This window comes from Bombus impatiens, unplaced genomic scaffold (genome assembly GCF_000188095.3).
Source record: "Bombus impatiens unplaced genomic scaffold, BIMP_2.2 scf_0849, whole genome shotgun sequence".
NCBI classification, from domain to species: Eukaryota; Metazoa; Arthropoda; class Insecta; order Hymenoptera; family Apidae; genus Bombus; species Bombus impatiens.
Window position 1 is genome coordinate 33,406 of NT_177268.1, and position 10,753 is coordinate 44,158.

General features: G+C 42.8%; 1 long non-coding RNA gene across 1 annotated transcript; it reads left to right on the plus strand.

Moving 5' to 3' along the window:
* Positions 1 to 3,776: 3,776 nt before the first annotated feature.
* Positions 3,777 to 4,350, plus strand: LOC117152222. The gene is made up of 2 exons (XR_004462536.1): positions 3,777 to 3,865; positions 4,249 to 4,350. It is a non-coding gene; the product is annotated as an uncharacterized LOC117152222 (long non-coding RNA).
* The last annotated feature ends 6,403 nt before the right edge of the window (positions 4,351 to 10,753 follow it).

Consider the following 10,753-nt stretch of genomic DNA (forward strand, 5'->3'; position numbering starts at 1 on the left):
AAAGAGAAGAAGGAGAAGGAGAGAGCCTGCCGAGGTTGAAAAGGGGGCAGACAGGGCAGAGATGGAGAGGGAAGTGACGATAGCCAAGGGCGGACATTCAAAAAGAAAGGTAATATCGCCGGCTGGAAGTATGAGGGTTGAGGAGTATAAGAGGCTCCGAAGAGGAGAGGGCACATACGCTGAGGCGTGTGGGAGGGAGAATAGAGTGATAAGGGGTGACTACAGCGAGGACTCCGAGGGACGGATGAGGGTAGAAAAAAGTAGGAGGGAGAGGAGAGCTCCCTTAGAGCAAGCTACCCCGATGGTGCGCCCGGGAAGCAACCGGTTGGTTGGTACCGAAGAGAGGAGCGTACCAAGAAACAGGAGGAGGAAGGAAGCCATACTAATTAAGGTGGAGGAAGGTTGTGAATGGCTTCATGTGTATAAGAGGATAATGGCGGTGAGGAGTTCATTGGAGGGAGCCACGGGGGTCTGTAGGATGAGAGCGGGCCATATCCTGATTGAATTCGACAGGATGGTGGTTGTCGGTCTTGGGACCGCTGCTGTGGAATGGTGGTGGTCAACAAGGCGGCGGCTAAATTGAGAGCCGCCTTGAGTGATAGTATGGAGTTGACCGCTCTGGTGAACAGGGCGACTCTACAAATAAGGAACATCGACCCCGTCACGAGCAGGGAAGAGCTGGTGGAAGAAATCAGAATTGTGATGCGGTGATGGATGACGCCGGGCATGTGATCTTTTGGTGCCCCAGATGGACAGAGGAGAGAACGGAGATCGGTGAAGATTTTAAATTAGAGAACTGGGTCGTTGAGAAGATGGCCGCAGAGGAGTGGTTGTGGAACAGGTTTCATGACTTTTGTACAAAGGCGATGAAATGCCGGCTTTCTAAAGAAAGGGAGGTGGAGGTCAGGAGAAGAAGGAAAGGAAGGAGGAGAAGAAGGACCAGAGTAGAGGGGAGAAAATAAAGGATTGGGTACGTGGTGTAGAGGCCAACCTGAAGTAATGTCGAATGACTGTACCGGGTTGGTGCCTCGGGTACCGTAGCAGAGGAAGGATGAGGAGGGGGTTTTAGTGGGTATGGCGATGTTATCTGCCGAGTCCTACATAACCCGGAGACGCGGGTCTTTTGGTATGCGTAAAAGCATTTTCCCCTCCTCGCTAAAATTAAAAAAAAAGGGGGGGAACAGGACCAGCTGTCCGTAAACACGGCATACGACGACGACCTGGGATCCCGTCGCATCGACAGAAAGTCAAAGATCTCCTTTATCGTGGACACGGGTACCGACAAATGCGTATACCAGTGCAATAAACTACGCGTGCCCGCGAACAAAGACGGCTATGAACTTGTAGCGGGACATGGATCAGAGGACATTTCAAATCATGTTGTTTTGCCTCGGAGTATCAAGACCGTTAGATTACAAGTAATATAAGAACAAATAAACTCCGGGCAAAACAGTGTCGCCGCTACATGCAACTGTAGACGAGTTCAAATTTTCCGACTGTCCCCCGACCGATATAAATAAACGGGCGAATTGACGAGCGAGAGAGTTTATCAAGCGAGAGAGTTTAGCAATCGAAGATATCAACGCATCAAAGTGTATACGAAGTTTCTCGACACACGCGCGTATTTATCACGATTAGTATTAGACCAGGACTCGTGCTTTGTATCAAGGCACTACAAATAAAGTGCTCACGACACTTAGAATATTATATCGATATTTGAACTACCTCATTCTCTACACAACCGTCGAATGAAGACGAATTTGAATTTTCCGACTCTCCCCCGACCAGTATAAATAAACAGACACGATCGCGTGCGACACAGTATCGAACAGTTCATATCGAGTATCAACGAGTATTAACGAGCATCTCCGAGTATCTACGCGACGAACAATAACGAGTATTTATTCCGAGTTTTATATTGTATCAACGACTCACTGTACGCATATTTATTTATTTCAAATATACTTGACGGACTGCGACAGCAATATTTCGCCCTCATTATTTCGCGATACCTATCCACGACTAACCCTCCATAAACTTTTCACGGCCAACGGGACGAGGATCGCGACGTACAGTATGTAGCGGCACATGAGCTAGAGGACAATTCGAATCATGTTGTTGTTTTGCCTCGGAGTATCAACATCGTTAGGACATACATAATGTAATAATAAATAAACTCCGACCAAAAAAATGTCATCGCTACGTTCAACCGGTAAACAAAGTCGAATTTAAATCTTCCGGTACTTCCCCGACCAGTATAAATGAACGAACACGATCCTATGGCGATCAGTTTATCAGTCTCAGACTCGAGCGATCTTATTAGTGATCTATACACAGTTTTTAGCGAATCCGTTAGTACCGAGCGTCTTAGCGAATATTCTCTTATTTATTAATTATTCTCGTATTCATTAATTGTTTTTAAATACATTTGACGGTTACAATATCGAGTAATCTCGTTATTTAAACCACACGATCAACCATCCCCTACAAGTGGTGACCCTGACGTGATTACTCGATATTGAAACCGTCAAATGTATTTAAAAGTAATTAATAAATAAGGGAATGTTCGCTAAGATGCTCGGTACTAACTGATTTGCTGAAGGCTGTGTATTGATCGTTAATAAAATAGCTCGAGACTGAAACTGAAAAACTGGTCGCCTTAGGATCGTGTTCGTTCATTTATACTGGTCGGGGGAGTATCGGAACATTTAAATTCGACTTTGTTTGACGGCTGCATGCAGCCGCGGCAGTGCTTTGCCCGGAATTTATTTATTATTATTACATTACTTATGTCCTAACGAGGGTGATGCTCCGAGGCAAAACAACAACATAATTCGAATTGTCCTCTAGGTCATGTACCGCTAGATCAACCACCTACCAGTGATAACGTTTTTTTTTTTTTTTTGTTATATTTATAGTAGGCTTACACAGTTTTTCTTTCTTTGTCGTTATTTTCTAAAAATTACGTGGGTATTTCCCGTATCCGACAATTTTCAAAACGCTTAACCGAAACCTGCTTGAAACCGATCAAGAAATCTTACCCTTCTACCCGAACGCGTGACGTATTTATTTGTCGTATTTCTATTATTTTCGCTTTTTTTATTGTCGCTTTGCCACCATTTTGTCCAGTGTTTTTCAAGTACCATTGATATTGGAAGAAAGGATCAGACGGATCTCTGCTGCCAGGATTCCCTGGACTTCTCATTTGGTAAAGTGGCTCCAGATTATCCACGCTGATAGGTTTGTAGCCTCTCTTCATCCTCTTGAACCCGGATTGTTGTACCGGTCTGTATACCAACTTTGAACCTTTTCATGTGACGCACGGATCTTTTGTTCCTTGCGTAAGGTAGGGCTTTATGCACGAAGTGACATTCCGTCTAATTGTTCAATACCAGTCCAAGATTGACGAATCCATTCTTAACTGCCACGCGATTGTGGCACGCAAACGTGTTTGTGAACACTTCTATACTGCTGCCGGCTTGTAGGAGCACGATCATCGCGAGTAGCATCGTGACAGGCATGGGGCATAACGTTGATAACACATTGACTGCTACGCGTGTTTTCAATGAAATCTCCTTCAGGCCACGCGTGTCGCAGTACCAGACGTTCTCTGCTAGGTACTCCCATCGATATTTTAGTACTGCGAGTCGCTCAACTGGTGGTCTCAAGAATCATCTTTCGCTTCGTTTGTTCGCAACATTAAAACCACTAGCTGTTGTTGAATATAATGAAGGAAAGTGTGGTATAGACTATACCGACCAAATGGTTTCTTACGCTACTACGATTAGAAAAGGAATCAAATGGTACAGAAAACTTGGCATTCAACTCCTTCTGGGAAATTCTGTTGTAAACCCTTTGACAGTTTGTAAAATTGCAATAAGGAAGGATATGGGGTGGACGGTCGTGATAGGTACTGCTGGTGTATAGGTTGCTATGAGGTACTGCTGTTGGCGTATAGGTCGCTATGAGATGCTGCTGCTGGTGTATAGGGATTCTGTCTTCATCCGTGTTGCCTTTTTCTCAGATAGAAATTTTGGAGAAAAAATCGGACTACGAGTGCTGGGATTTGAACCTGGTCTTGAACCTTCGTAATCTACAGCGCTAACCACTGCTCTACCGTCGTCCCGTCTTAGTTTATTATCGAGAGCTGCTACAGATATAAATATTAGAATGTTTTGAGAATTATTAGCTGCAAGATTATTAGCGTTGTCTGAAAATACAAAAAATCCTTGTCTTCGACGGAATCAGCCGTTCGGAAAAATGATTCCCGAAGAAACATTAGACGCGCATGCAAATTATGTTATGCAAATAGAAGACGTCGAATGGGCCGAACAAAGACACAAAAGAATTTAGGGAAAACAACAACTTATTGTCCAAATTGTCCCGACCAACCTCAGCTATATATAAAATGCTTTAAAGTTTTACATTCTAACTAATTTTGTTAATAAACCATTTTAGTATTATTTTTATAACAATTCAATAGTTTTATTATATCCTCTGGAATATCTTTTCAAGTACCTATGACGATCCTTCGTAAGTAGTCAAATAAGCGCCACCCAAATAAGGGTTAGGGCGGCCCTACCGGAAGCTTTCCTGACACACGAATACGGGTGTCGTGGCAGTGAACGTGATAAATCTCACATTAGCGGACACTGCACTCGATGCTACTCGCGGGGATCGCGCTCCTATGCGCCGGCAGCAGTGCCGAAGTATTCATGAGCACGTTTCTCGTGCGGATGAGGCAACCTGCGGAAATACATGTCGCCGATCGCGTGGCAGCTAGAAATGGATTTGTCAATCTTGAGCCGATATTGGAGCGGTGCAACAACCCCTATTCAAGAAGGTGAAGGGAGGCTACAAATCTCTCAGCGTGAAAAATCTGGTACCACCTTACCAAATAAGAAATCCAGCGAATCCTGGCAACAGAGATCCGTTGGATTCTTTCTTCCAATATCAATGGCATTTGAAAAATACTGGACATAATGGTGGCAAAGCGAAAGTCAAGAAAGCGAAAATAATAGAAATACGACAAATAAATACGTCACGCGTTCGGGCAGAAGGGTCAGATTTCCTGATCGGCTTTAAGCAGGTTTCGGTTAAACGTCGAAAATTGTCGGATACCCATGTAATTTTTAAAAAATAGCAACGAAGAAAGAAAGACTGTGTGAACCTACTATAAATATGACAAAAAAAAAACGTTATTACTGGTAGGGGGGTGATGTAGCGGCACATGAGCTAGAGGACAATTCGAATCATGTTGTTTTGCCTCGGAGTATCAACATCGTTAGGACATAAATAATGTAATAATAAATAAGTTCCCGGCGAAATAATGTCGCGGCTACCATGCAACCGTTAAACAAAGTCGAATTTATCTTCCGGTACTCCCCCGACCAGTATAAATGAACGAACACGATTCTAACGCGATCAGTTTATCAGTCTCAGACTCGAGCAATCTTATTAGCGATCTATACACAGTCTTTAGCGAATCCGTTAGTACCGAGCGTCTTAGCGAACATTCTCTGTATTTATTAATTACTTTTAAATACATTTGACGGTTTCAATATCGAATTATCTCGCCATTTTAGGCCATAGGACCAATCATTCTCTACCGGTACGATCTTCATGTCCCTGAATCTGTCTCTTCGGCGAGAATTCAAGTGGCGTTTTATAGTAGCAGACTTTGATACACCTACCATCTGCCTGGACTTTTTGAGCTACTACGTGTTGCAAATGGATCCGCGAAACAAACACCTAATCATCTCGGCCACCATCCTATCCGCAAGGGGATACTCGGCCACGACCGATACAGCGTCGATAGAAACGATCATGGACGAATTGACGTATCACCAACTCCTCGCCGAATTTCCGGACTTAACGCGTCCGCCTGTTTTTGGACAAAAAAGTATTCGACCACGCCTACACCTCCAATCTGGAGCAAACCTTGACGCTTCGTCCCCGATCGTCCCAAACAGGTGAAGGCAGAATTCGAGCTGATGATGGAGCAAGGAGTGATTCTACCATCGAAGAGTCCATGGGCATCCCCCACCTCTGCATGTAGTTCCGAAGGCCTACGACCCTACGGCGACTACGGGGCACTGAACGCTCGTACAATACCCGACAGGTATTCGCTGCCGCACATCGAAGATTTCGCGCGACAACTCCACGGTAAGCGAATCTTCCCGAAAATTGACCTCGTCCGCGCGTACTACCAAATGCCGATCGCGCCCGAGAACGTGGAAAAAACGGCGATCGCTACCTCGTTCGGATTATTCGAAGCCATAAATATAATGTTCGGACTCCCACTATTGCAGCGGAAATAACTGAATACTTGCACTCTCCCTTCCAGATGTCTCCTCCTATTGAGCCTTTCTCATCTCTCGAAGTTATAGCATTAATCCGTCGTTTAAATTCCAGGAAAGCATCGGGGCATGATCTGATAAGTAACAAAGTTATTAAGGAACTTCCCATAAAAGGGATTGTACTCATTACTTCTATTTTTAATGCAATTTTTGGTCTTGAATACTATCCTAAGTCTTGGAAAATATCATTGATTACTCTTATCCATAAACCTGGAAAACCAATACACGAAACTGGCTCTTATCGTCCAATTAGTCTCCCACATACTTGTCCAAACTATTTGAGAAGATGCTAACGAAACGACTCCTTCTACTCTTAGCGGATTTGAAAACAATGTCAGATCATCAATTCGGTTTTCAGAAGCAACATTGTAGCGGCACATGAGTCAGAATACAATTCAAATCATGTTGTTGTTTTGCCTCGAAGTATCAAGACCATTAGGTTACAAGTAATGTAAGAACAAATAAACTCCGGGCAAAACAATGTCGCCAACCGTCAAACGTAGACGAATTCGAATTTTCCGACTCTCCCCCGACTAGTATAAATAAGCAGACGTGTTCGCGAGCGAATTAGTTATTGTACGAGTTTCACGAGCGTCTCTCGATAGTATTTATATTTATATTTATATTTGTCGGAGATGAAAGGACACCGAAGCCTTCCCTTTGAATGTTTGGGAAAATCCCTTAGCACTTTAATCTAGATTTTACCATAGCCGTAATTAAGCAATTGTTGTCATTCAATCTGATTATATTTGATCGAGATTTGTGATAATGAGCTTGTGCTCGAGGCGACAACCAGTCGCCGAACGTAATAGACGTATAGAGTAATTGTATAGCTCTCCTTAAAAAGAAATAGTTGTAGCGGCAAATAGTTGACAGTAAACATTCCAACGGCTTCTGTCTCATTAGTCACATAGCGCCTTTACGCTCGGTGAATATTTTACGTTTTAGCAAAGAGCTAGTTTAGTAATACTTGTACCGTAGACATGTAGATCGAGTTCGACTTAGACTTTGGAAGGAAGTACATTTGTCATGCCATTGACCGTGGATTCGTTATCGAACCTAAGACCATTGTCATTAGTGTCTAATCACCGCGGTTACTTGTCAATTCCCAATATCCACTCTTGTACTAATAATCATATTTGTACTAGTAAATATCTTCTCTATTGCATAATAAGAATATATAATCCAAATGAAGATTCGTTACACGCCCCTAACCCTAATCATAATGTGAACCCGATATATTTATTAATTTATTTAGTTTATTCAAAATGTATTTGACGGATTGCAACAGCAATCTCTCTTTCCCATTTTATTACATATTTTATTACATACTGGTATAACAATACCAGTACGGCTCAGGTATGATATGGCGGAAGAAACTATGACTTCGGCCTTGTCTGCCCAAGTTGCACTCCTACCTCCTTGTGGTACCGCCGGTAACATGGGCGCCGGGTCGGCGTAGGGAATAGTCCCCCGGACGCGGCTCCCATGGCTGAATGGAGTGCGGCGACGAAGGAGCGAAAGACACTTATTGCTATCGGCTAGCCGACAACGGTTTACTATTTTTTTCTTTTTAACCGTGAATGAAGCATTGTCACCGCCAAAATTAATTAAACAATAAGGAACTCGTTCCTTCGTTTTCTTGTTGACGATCTGGCTTTAAAATGGACTAAGAGTTGGAATTGTTCGGAATAACAAATTTGTCTGGATTCGCAGCTATTGCTATCAATAATAGAAAAACATGTAGAAGCCTCGGATGCAGCGCTTCTCGGTCCCGGAAGCGGACCTGGACAAGCACTTTGGTTTACATCACGTGGATGCCCGTATACAAAGGGGATGTTTGCAATGTGACAAGAGTTTCCATGGGGCAAAGTGCCATTTACCTAAGTGTAGTGGCACCAAAGGCAAAGAGGGAGCCTATAAGTGTGAGGTTTGCCCCATGAACTTCGGGACTCAAAGAGGGCTATCCACCCATGAACGGTATGCGCACCCTGCTGTGAGAAACCTGAAAAGAAGGGGAGCAGAACCCCCAAATAGAAATTGGACAGTAAAAGAAGTGACCCTCTTGAGAGGGCTCGAAGAAACATTCAAAAATCATAAGTACCCAAATAAAGAGATAAGTAAAATCCTCACTATCAACACCATCGACCAAATTAAATATAAAAGGAAATGTTTAAGAGTGGGTAGTGAGATTGCGAGCGGTCAGGAGGGTATTCAGGTGACAGAGGGAGGGTGCGATCTCCTTAATTCAGGCAATGCGCATTTACACGTTGAACCTGAAGCACGTGTTGATATAAACGCTGAAAAGTATACCCATCAGTGGAAACTCGAATTAACACGAGAGATAGAAAGACATACCGAGGTACCCCCGTCGTTAAAGGAGCTAAACGCCCGTTTGCAAATTAATTTGCAAATTATTTGCATTAATGCAAATTTGGTTCGGTTACAAAGGGAATAAGGAAGCCCTTATCGAAAAAATTAATGAATTTATCTGCTCATCTCTAAATGGAGCGATACGCACGAATAAGAAAAAAGAAGAAAGAACAAAAAGGAAACCATCTAATAAGGATAAAAGGAAATACAACAATAGAAGTCGGAGAAAGCGTTATTCGTGCGTACGTTGCCAGGAGCTGTTTAAGGGATGTCCCAGAAAGTTAGCCGACGTTGTGATTAATAACGATCGTGCATACCCAGAACCGTCTAGGCAACCGCCTGAAGCGATTGAAGTGAGGAGACTGTATGAGGATTTATGGGGTCGTGCTGGTCCATCTAGCCTCCCAATTCCAGGAAATAGAGTCTCTGAATTTTCGATCAATGAAATTTTCCCGCCAATAACCGCTGGGGATGTCGGAGAGAGAATCACGAAAATTGGAAATAAATCCGCGGCAGGACCAGACGGGCTTCAAAAGGAGCATCTTTGGGTCCCTGGCCTGCCTGAAATACTTGCGAAAATATTTAATATCTTGTGCTATAGCTCCTGTTTTCCGACCGTTTGGAAGGATAACTTTAATACCGAAGCCAAAAAGGAATAACTGTCGAATCGAGAATTTTCAGAAAGAGAATTTTCTCTTCCATCCTTGACGGAAGGATAAGAAGGGGTATTGTGCGGAACCTAAGGCAAAAGGGAGAACGGATCCGAGAACGGGTGTAAAATCAATGTGAAACTTTTGAACGCGGCCCTAAATCATAGCAAAAGGGATAACGGAGGTGTATTCACAATAGTGGATATCTCGAAGGCGTTCGACACAATACGCCACTTGGCGTTAAAATCTAGCCTGACGTGGAAGGGTGTGCCAACCCCTATTACTGACTTAGTCAATAATTTATACAAAGAGTGCAAAACAGTTAAAACCAAAGACAATGTGGGGATCGAAGTTAAGATCCTTAGAGGAGTGAAGCAGGGCGACCCATTATCGCCGCTGCTATTTAACTTATGTATTGAACCGCAGCTGAAGATAATTGAGGAAGAAACCAGTGGCATTAACGTTAGTAACAATAGAGAAGTGCCCATGCCGCCCTTCGTTAACGACATTGTTCTGCTTGGTGAAGATGAGAAGGAGGCACAACGCCAAGTGGATATTCTCCATGAATATCTGAAGGGCCTAGGTATGACCATATCTGGGGAAAAGAGCCAAACGTTTCAGATTGTCGCTAAAAAGATCACCTAGTTCGTTAAGGAACCGTAAATAAGGCTCGAAAATACTTTTATTTCAACAATCGATCCAGATAAGGCCTTCAGATATTTAGGTACCAAAATGGGGCCTTGGAAGGGTATCCACTGTGGTATAATAGTGCCAGAAATACTGAGCGTGGTCAGAAGAGTTAGAAAGCTCTTTCTGAAACCATGCCAGCAGATTGAATTGTTAATTAAAAACATCTTTCCTCGATACATTTACCACCTGTTGATTGGTCTACTAAGCAATTTTAGTTTTGAAATTGTTAGACAGCGAGGTCAGACAAGAAATTAAGGCCATACTCCATCTTGTGCATTCGATTGTCACTGGTTTGGACATATCGTCAAACTCGGTACCCTCAAAAGTGCAATAAACATTAAAAATTCGGTCGATCCAGCAGCGGCGAATCTAATCGACCAGTGTAATATACACTGACAAATTTTCAACACATGCTATGATAATAAAATGAGCCGTGACACTTTTACAATTTATGATTTTAAAATCCGCGGGAAAATAACATACTCAATATTCTGATTTGTGAATCAACATAAATAAAAAAACAAATTTATACGTCCTCTATACTGCATATCTCGTTGAACATGTGGAAAATCGTTAGTAGAATATAGATTATAAAGATACATTTTACTTGTTTACATTAATTTTAGTTTTTCAGCGCTGTATCATACTTGGATTTAGGTTTGAAGAACACTTCTTCTCTAC